Genomic DNA, 8245 nt, shown 5'->3' with positions numbered 1-8245 from the left:
TTGATAACATGGTTGGTGATGTTGCTGCTGGTCTTCAAATCACACTCTTAGCACCAAGCACATAAAGCAGGAATCCCACATGGCTGTGCATCAGCCTCTCCTGTAGTGCTTATTAAGTATGTGATTCCTGGGCCTATGCCCAACACTCTAAGATGATAGGTCTGAGGAGAGGCCTGAGTTTTTTCCTTTCTTTTCTTTTCTTTTTTTAAATATAGTTTATTGTCTACTTGGTTTCCATATAACACCCAGTGCTCATCCCAACAAGTGCCCTCCTCCATGCCCATCACCCATTTTCCCCTCTCCCTCACCCCCATCAACCCTCAATTTGTTCTCAGTATTTAAGAGTCTCCTATGATTTGCCTCCCTCCCTCTCCTTAACTATTTTTTCCCCTTCCCCTCCCTTATAGTTCTCTGTTAAGTTTCTCCTGTTCCATATATGAGTGAAATCATATGGTATCTGTCTTTCTCTGCCTGACTTATTTTGCTCAACATAATTCCCTCCAGTTCCATCCACATTGCTACAAATGGCCAGATTTCATTCTTTCTTATTGCCATGTAGTATTCCATTGTATAGATAAACCACATCTTCTTGATCCATCAGTTGATCCATCAGTCCGTTCATCAGTTGATGGACATTTAGGCTCTTTCCATGATTTGGCAATTGTTGAAAGTGTTGCTATGAACGTTGGGGTACATATGCCCCTATGCATCAGCTCTCCTGTATCCTTTGGGTAAATTCCTAGCAGAGCTATTGCTGAGATGTGAGTTATTTGTAACAAACCCAAAGCAATCCTGGGGTTCCACCAGAGAAGGAAGCATGGAAGTCATTGATGAGAGCACTCATTGTGGGAAGGGGTCTTACATCCACATTTGAATGGTTCTTGTAGGAAGAAAAATGGAATATATGCTGGGAGAAACATTTCCTCTCCCATGGGGCACAGCAAGGTGACAGATTGAGAAGTGGTTATCAGCTCAACATAAAGAAAATCTCTGATTGCTAAAGAGTAGACCTTAGGGGCACCTGGGTGGCTTAGTCGGTTAAGCGTCCGACTTTCGCTTAGGTCATGATCTCGCGGTTCGTGGGTTCGAGCCCCGCGTCGGGCTCTGTGCTGACTGCCAGCTCAGAGCCTGGAGCCTGTTTCAGAGTCTGTGACTCCCTCTCTCTCTGACCCTCCTCTGCTCACGGTGTCTCTCTCTCTCTCTCTCTGTCTCCTAGAAATAAATAAAACATTAAAAAAATTTTAAGACAAACATTCTACTTTCCCTTTACAACGTGAATGTCAAGTTCTTTCCTCTCCTTGCATCTGGGAGGCCCCAGGAGGGAGCAAGGCAGGATGCGAGAAGTACTTTGAGGAGGAGTGAGACTAGACTTTGGCTCACCTCTCACCCTGGAGAGCAGTTATCACCAGGAAGTCCCTTAAAAACAGAGAAGTCAAGGGCATCAGGGATTGGAAGGACAAGAATGGCCACCCCAGTGCCTCTCAGGCCTGTACAGAGCTGTGTTTTCCGGCTATGAATAAACCAGTAATGAAGAAACTCTACCCCCAGACCCCATGGCTAGTCTTCCCCTGTCAGCATTGTGGATAGCCCACTTCACAGCCCAGATGCACACACAATTGACTCCCTACAGTCCAGATGTGACCCTCTCTCCCATCACCTCAGCAAAATGTAGAATCAACTCTCCTGTCACTTCTTACCCCATGAACTCACCTATAGGGACAGTGAGAAATGCATACTCTCTATGAGACTCAGAGTGCTGGAGCAGAAGCTGTCAGTCACAGAATAAGGTGATTCTTAATGCAGCAGGTGAACAGTGTCCAGGAATGAAAAACAAAACAAAACAAAAACAGTAGACACTTGGAGCCTGACTGTTTTGTTAGAATCATGACTCAGCCAATTGAGTCACTTAACTTCAGAGTGATCTTGATTTCCTTGCCTGTAAATTGGAATTGATAGCTTTCCCTATCTCATGGGACTATTATGAGGTTTAAATTATTCAGTTCATATAAATCCCTTAAAACAGAATTCTGGGGAGGAAGAGAGTCCCATCAATGTAGCTCCTGTTTTCTTTTTCTTACATAACAAGTACTAGTTCTCCTCAACACTCATCACCACAAGCCCTTCTCACTTCCTGCAGAGGAGCTGTTCTGTCACCTATAACTCATTGAGTAGGGGTGGGGCAACCATAAAATGGCCAGAGTGGAGGTACAGAGGAGTAATCCTTAGAGCAATGGGTGCTCTCTCTTTCTCTCTCTCTCTGTCTCTCTCACACACACACATACACATGCAAACACCCATACATGCATGTATATGCTCAATTATACACATCTCTACAAACCTCCACACACAAATACCCATACACATTTCTATGGGATTGTGTACTCACCCAGACAGACCCACATGCACATAACACATTCCCTTCACATTTGTCATTTCAACTGGGGTCTGGCTCACTCCCACTAAATCTTTTTAAAATTTTTAGGATCTTGAGGAAGAAAGACCTGAGAAGTTTTGCCTCACTAGAAAGAAACCCACTCCTCAGGAACTCTAGTACATTCTGGATCTAATGCATGCCTGCTACTGGAACTCTCCTAAAAAAGCAAGAGATATGACCTTAGATTGAGATCCTGGAATCCAGAGGGAGCCATGTGTTCTGCCTGCTTGGTATTGGGGCTCTGGGGGTTCAGCAGGTCTCCAACCTCTCACCTTCTTCTAGATGCTATCCCACCCAGGTGCCCCCTCCTCAGGCCTTGCAACACAGAAGGATGTCTCCACATTACCTTAAGAATTGACAGGAGCCAGAGTTTCAAGTGAACCTTGGGGTTAGAGAGTTCTACATGGGAATGAAGAAACCTAGACCTCTTCCCCACCTGAGTTCTTCTTGTTCTAGAGCACACCTCTAGCAACTATACTTGCAACCATCTAAACTACTGCTCAAAAAACCCCAATGATGAGAGCTTCAAGGAGAACCTAGCCAGCAGATACCCAGTTGATGGAACATGGAGGCTGGGAAAATGGATCTGAGGAGGACAGGAAAAAGGAGGGGTGTCTCTGTGCCTGGATTCTGCTGAAAGTCCCAAGAAGGGCTCCTGTTTCCCTGATACGTGGTTCCTGTCCTCATTCCCTTCCTTACCTTATTTCATGGTGATTAGCTCACGCAGTCCCTCATGCTGCACTTGGCAAGTATATCTGTCCTCTTCTCAAGAAAGCAGCACAATGGCCACCCACTTCTGAATGGTTACATCCCCATTTGCCTGGTCTATACAAGCTATCTGTCCAAGGTCTAGTGCTCCCTGACACACTGCCAGGTCAGGGTGATATGTGTAGGGCAGAAGCCCAGGGCACACAGCACCTCAGGGTGACTTTACAGTCAGAGAGGGGGTGGTGGATCACACGTGTTCTGGGAAGGTCTCTGGAAGACAAAACAGGGAGGGCTAAGGCAAGGCCTTCTTAAAGCATCTATGACAAACCACGATGCCATAAGTCCTGACAGTTTGGCTGCCTACCAGGGTGAGGCAGGGAGTGTCCCTTATCAGGAAGTAGTGAGAATCAGCACTATCCAGGCCAGGTCTCAAGACAGCAGGGTGGGAAGCCATTCTAACATTTTACTCCAAGGTAAGGGCCTTTTCAAAGACTCTCCACCCTCTAATCAAGCATATAACTCAATATTTCTAGATAAATATTTATGAGCACTCACAGTTACTGTATCTCTAGTGGGAATTAGGCACAAAAGTGAAAAACCTCCATGAGCCTCAGAACCACTCCTGTGCTCTCCTGAGAATGTTTCACCCAGCATGAGCCTAAGAAGACTGTGTGACATGGCACTGTCCAAGAGACTCAGGACGGGGGACTGTCCTCAGCACAGGGCCCCCACCCATCCCACACAAGGTGTCCTCCATCCCTGTGTGTGATTAGTTCTGGGGCACCCCCCACAGGTCTGAAGAGAGAGCTGCCCCAAGCTGGGGATAGAGAAGAGCTGCAGGGTGGGGCTCAGGGAAGTCCTTCCCAGGGTGGTTGAAGTTCTTGCCCCCAAACTCCAAGCATCTCTGCAGCCCCAGGAAGCACTCTTCTCACATACACCCTGTCTCTCCATGAAGTGCCTACTGACCTCTCGTCTCTGCTGGTGTAACAGGAGATGATGAGAAAACCATAGATGACAGAGGTCCATGTCCAAACTCTGGTGGTTGTCATTTTCCTAGCAATCCAGCCACCACCCAGTGTCCTGTTTTCCTCCTAGAGCCTCAGCCATGATAAACTGCAGTGTCGAGAGCCTGCCCACCTCCTTCCCAGGACCAGACTGTGTCAGTCAGGGTAGAGCATGCCTGCAGAGCCCCTCCAGCATTTGTCCCTCCGCCACCCCACTGGGCTTCTCCGTAGGAAACATTCACACTATAGACTCTGATATTGTGATACAATAAGAAGGCTATATGTTGGTCTTCCTTCTCAGTTCCAGCACACAGCTCTTAATATGGTTGTCATTTCCTATGTGATGAGTCATATGGGCATCTCTTCAATTTTGTTCCCATTTCCTGAAAAAGCTTTAGAAAAGGTCCTGGTGCAATATGTACACACCACACTAAACTTCACCACACATTGTCTCTCTCCTCCAACGCTGTGAGCCCTTAGAAGGCAGGACTCTCGGTGCCTGTAACATAAGCATCTGGCAAACTGTTGAATTCATGATCCTGTATGGATCTAGTTGTAAAATCTGAGCAGCCTCCCTGTTCAGTTTTAATTGTGCCTCTCACTGGTTTATGCGTTGAGTTGACATGCAAAGCTCTTCCCTAACTATTTCATATGCTAAATCCTTAAGACATTAACTAGAAATTATTGAACTACAGCCTCTTCCCTGAAATCACTCTGTCCAATTTCACCTCACACCTTGCCCACCCAAACCTCTCACTGCTTGGAACCTCACCCCTCTCCCATTAACCCAAATCATACATCAGGGTCTACACAAAGTTCCACCTCATTCATGAAACTTTCCCTTCCCACTGGGGTGTCTGGCCTATCAACTCTGTTAACTTATTCTCTGCTTTTCATTTGACATCTAAGTACCTGTCTTCAATATCCCTAAGTATGCCTCACAAGTTCAATAACAATCACAGAAGTATGGCTGCTTCCCCAACTTCACTGAAAGTTCTGTGAAGACAGACAGACACTAAGTCATCCTCTCTGGTTCCCAACTTACAATGATCAAAAGTTGTGTCTATGACCCACTGAGTCTGGTTAGTTAATTAGCTAAATAATCAATGACACAAAGACCTTGCTCTTCTGACCAAATTGTAGCCTCCTTCACTCTCTAGAGATATCTTGTCTCTAAACACCTGCCCAAGGTGTGCATCCCAGCTGCACTAGGGGAATGCCTGACAAGAGGGTCTCATGTTCCTGAGGTTGGGTTGATGTTGTCTGCATGGCTCCCTCTGCTTTCTTCCAGACATCACCCTGCTTACATTTGTGGGTGCTCTTTGTTCAGACTGTGCTCCATGGTTTGGTTGTAGTATTGCTGTACATTTCTCAGATTTAAGTGGTTACTCTTCATTTGGCTTGTGAAGAACTTGGTCTTATTGCCAAAATAGCTTGGCTCCTCCATCAACCAATGGACTCAAGATTTTGTCTTTATGTGCTCAGTGTCATGATGAAGTGTTGGTTGTCCATGAATCCCAAAGTAGTAACTGCAGAGACTCCTGGAGGTGACTCAGACACAGCCAAGGAGAAACACTGCACACAGTGCATTCCTGAAGCAAGAACCAGTGCATTCAGAGGAAGCTCCAATATTTATTGAGGACCTAGTTATCCATGTATGGGGAATGAGTGTGCATGTGTGTGTGTGTGTGTGCACGTGCACTTGTGTGTTGCATAATAGGAGAGACAGGGCACAAATATAAAGGAATAGGAAGACAATTATATAACAAACTTCTCTGACCCCCTCCACCTGCACAAGTGATACTCAAATCCCACACCCATTGTGCAGTGGTATAATTTAGAGAACAAAAAAGATATGTTACTCCAATCTCTGAAAAGTGCCATGAAGAAGCTGATCTTGAGCAGGGCTTGAAGAAGTGGAAACATCAGGAGAGTGGGGAAGATTTAGAAACATTCCCATGGCTCAGATTGAGGTGTGAAGAGTTTGGAATGGGACCCTCCCCAGGTCCCCTGCTGTGATGTTGTAGCATCTCAAGCACTACTAATCCCACCACTCTCCTGACCCAAGGTCCCCTTCCTTCACATCACCCTCCCTGTCTGGCCTCAGAATCAGGGGGTTCCGGCCACACCTCTATTTCCTGGGGAAGTCACTCCCCTCTGTGGCCTCAGCTGCTTTATCTCTAGAAGAAAGTCATGAGGCTAGAAGGTGCAGGGCCTCCCAATCCTGCTATGTGACAATTGTAAGGCCGTGGAAGTCACCCAAGATCCAGGTGATGAGTGTGTAGGAGGAGGTGCAGGTGGAGGGAGGGATGCCCTGAGAGAAGGCACAGCCTGCAGCTCTTGTCCCAGCCTCCCTGCTCCTGTTCTGTCCTCAAACTCATTCATTCCATCCAGGACCTTTGATCCCTCCTTCTTCCCTCATGTGGCACACTCTCCCCATCTCCCTGCCACAACTTTTGGTCTTGCCTCCCTCTGGTCTCTGCTGAGATGTTATTTCCTCAGGGACAGTTTACCCCCACCCGTGCTGCACCCCAGGGTAGCCATGGCCAGTGAGCATCACGTGATTGCATGTTCACCACCTCCCCTGTGTGTTCCATGAAAACGGTGAGTTTTCTTTTTTATAAGTCCCTATCCTTAGTGCCTGTCACAGTACTGTGTTAGCCAGGGTGCTCAGAGAAACAGAAACAATAAGATATTTGCATAGAGAGAGAAGTGGGTATATTTTAAGGAACTAGCTCATGGGACTGGGGTGGGGGTTGGAAGTCCAAAATGTTCAGGGCAGGCGGGCAGGCTGGGTATGTGAGCAGAGCTGACGCTGCAGAATGATCCAAAGGCAGTTTGGACAATGATCTGGGTTTTATTTTTTTCCCTCTGAGATTAGGAGAGTCTTCGATTTACCATTATTCTCATGTTGCACAATTTCTGAAGCCATGCCTGTTTGACTTTTCCTTTGCTTTTAGTGTCAGTCTGCCACACTTGTTGTGGAAATAATAGATACAGGCTCAAAAATGTAAATAAAATACTAATAATTGGTAAGAATGAAGTGACAAAGCTTTAAGGCCTTTTAACTTTGCTTTGAAATATACTAATCATGAATCTTCCGGGTCTGAGAGGAAACAGGGAGCCATAACACTAGGAATGAATCAAACCTGCCATGTAACAGAGCATCTACTATTGTACAAATATTATAACAAGTGGGAATGGCTTCCACCTTGTAAGATCTAGTTCATAGGAAACACTACATGGCATTTCTAAAATTAAAAAATATCCCTGTTATTTTTGTCAAAACTCACTGGTGTCTTACTCTTGCTAACCGTGTTAATAATACATGCAAATCATGCTCCAAGGCTGTGTGAATGTGAATGTGCTAAGTGCATGCTCTCAGTGCTCTGAATACAATGAACAATTAGCAATAATAAAAAAAAAGTGTGAAGAACATTATAAACAACCTCCATACAGTAAAGTCTTTGAAATAGAAAAACTTTCTATATTAATCCTTACGGGGTTTATAAGAGCAACAAACATTGACAAAGTGCCATCAGAAGTCACATTATCTACTGTGCAGTGAAGCAGAGCATTTTACATGGTGAACAAAGGCTGTGACCAGACTGTGAGCAGCACATGTCACTGTGGTCCCTTGTCACTGTGCTGCTGGCTGCAAACTGTGTGTCTACCAGAATAAGACAAGTATTTGGACAACTTAATAATCAAGCAATAAGTCATTATTTGAGCTATGTCATGAGAATGTGTTTTAATCACTTACTTCCATACTAAATTGAAGACTTTTAAGAAGGAGGGTTTTGTTGATCTGAGAATCCAATGCACCAAATGCAGTCCTCGATGCTCAAATAAGATGCAACACAGTTACATGAGTACACACGGTGCCAGTGTGGCCACAAAGCTCAGAGTCTCACACAAAGTTTTAGAGAAATTTCTGGATATTCTAACTTGGTGTCGCAAAAGTCACTGTATTCAGTGATTTCAGGATGATACAGGGAATTGTTAATTCAAATAAATCACTTTAAATATTTACCTCAGTGCACGTTTTATTCACATGTATTATCATACAGTAAATGAACATCTGAGTTGTTTTCCAGAG

This window comes from Crocuta crocuta, unplaced genomic scaffold (genome assembly GCF_008692635.1).
Source record: "Crocuta crocuta isolate KB4526 unplaced genomic scaffold, BGI_CrCroc_1.0 scaffold1828, whole genome shotgun sequence".
NCBI lineage: Eukaryota > Metazoa > Chordata > Mammalia > Carnivora > Hyaenidae > Crocuta > Crocuta crocuta.
This window is presented reverse-complemented; position numbering follows the sequence as displayed.